This window comes from Chiloscyllium plagiosum, chromosome 13 (assembly GCF_004010195.1).
Source record: "Chiloscyllium plagiosum isolate BGI_BamShark_2017 chromosome 13, ASM401019v2, whole genome shotgun sequence".
Taxonomy (NCBI): domain Eukaryota; kingdom Metazoa; phylum Chordata; class Chondrichthyes; order Orectolobiformes; family Hemiscylliidae; genus Chiloscyllium; species Chiloscyllium plagiosum.
Genome location: NC_057722.1, coordinates 74,832,890 through 74,834,510, shown reverse-complemented (window position 1 = coordinate 74,834,510; position 1,621 = coordinate 74,832,890). Strand labels below are relative to the sequence as shown.

Genomic DNA, 1,621 nt, shown 5'->3' with positions numbered 1-1,621 from the left:
GACCTCTCCGCCCCCACCCCAGTCTGACCTATCACCCTCACCTTGACCTCTTTCCACCTATCACATTTCCAACGCCCCTCCCCCAAGTCCCTCCTCCCTACCTTTTATCTTAGCCTGCTGGACAAACTTTCCTCATTCCTGAAGAAGGGCTTATGCCCGAAACGTCGATTCTCCTGTTCCCTGCATGCTGCCTGACCTGCTGCGCTTTTCCAGCAACACATTTTCAGCTCTGATCTCCAGCATCTGCAGACCTCACTTTCTCCTACTTGAATAGCAAGGGTTGAGAGGGATATAGGCCAAATGCTGTCAAATGGGACTAGATTAATTTAGGATATCTGGTCAAGAAGGGTCTTTTTCCATGCTGTATGACTCTTTGTGTCTCCAAAGCATTCGGCTGGGAGTCTGTATGACCCTAATGCCACCATGTTCCCTCCAGTCTTGACTGTGCTGTATCAGACTCCTGGTGATATTGTCTGCTGTTGTCAAGCTTATGTACCCAAAAGAGGTCAACACTGACTAACTCTGACAGTGTGGGTTCAATTCCTGCACTGGCTGAGATTACCATGAAGGACTCTCCTTCTTAACTTCTCTCCTTGCCTGAGGCATGGTGACTTGCTGATTAAACCACCATCAGTCTTGTTCTAATGAGGGAGTGGGACTATGGTGAATTTACCTTTAACTTGATAAACCTTGCAGTCTCGAGTAAATCAAACCAAAACAACAAAGTATATAATCAAACTACGCAAATATTTTGTTTCAGTTTGCCAAGGGCAATACTGTTTTCAAAAAGGAATTGGATGCACACTTCAAAAGGAAACTATTTCACAGGGCTATAGAGAGAAAGCTGGGAAATGGGATTAATTGGTCAGCTCTGTCTAAACAGCAGTATCATCACAATGGGCTGAATAGTCTCCATAATTCTATGAATCCTTCCAGACATGCTCTTTGCTGGTTGTGCTATATCTTACTGCACCAAAAGCATCCACCTAGGATGGAATTTTCTATGTTACTTTTCTGAATGTAGCAAACACAATGAAACCTAGATATCCATGACATAAGGTTCAGAAAGCAGAAAACAACACAACAGTGTAGTAACAGTCCATGAGATATACTTACATTCAAGATGTCTGTGGGGGACTCGAAAGGCACTATGTAGGCAATGAGCGCACCAGCACTAGTGATCAACTGATCCTTCAGGCTTGACTCCGAATCTGGTGGCAAGACAATCAGAGCACGGGTACATTCCAGGCACACCCTTCTGAGGTTTTCAATTCTTCTGGGTCCTAGTGCCCACTGGACTCCTGGGTTCTTTCCAATTTAACTGGGTTTGTGTCAGTTTAGGGATTGCTTTAATATGGTGCAATGTCCTGTTGACATGTCAGAAAAGGTAGCAGCTAAACACTGCAAAATCCCACAAAGAACAACTGGGATCGATTTACCAGGGTATTTGAGTTTTTCGTCTTTATTCACAGAATTGTTACAGTGAAGGAGAATGCTGGTGTCCACACTAGCTCTTCAGACAAGCATCATGACCGAGTGCCGGTCTCTTACTTTCCCCCCATACTCTTGTCTACTATTTTTACCCCAATAGTTGCCCAAAGTCCTCTTGAATCTGTCTCAC

General features: G+C 44.4%; 1 protein-coding gene across 3 annotated transcripts in view; it reads right to left on the bottom strand.

Annotated features, from left to right (window-relative positions):
• mindy4b (MINDY family member 4B) overlaps positions 1 to 1,263 on the bottom strand; it is a 92,612-nt gene extending 91,349 nt beyond the window's left edge. For all 3 annotated transcript variants that reach the window (XM_043702744.1, XM_043702746.1, XM_043702745.1), the window contains exon 1: positions 1,117 to 1,263. The gene's annotated coding sequence lies outside the window, so the exon portion shown is untranslated. The remainder of the gene's footprint in view (positions 1 to 1,116) is intronic.
• Between the last annotated feature and the right edge of the window lie 358 nt (positions 1,264 to 1,621).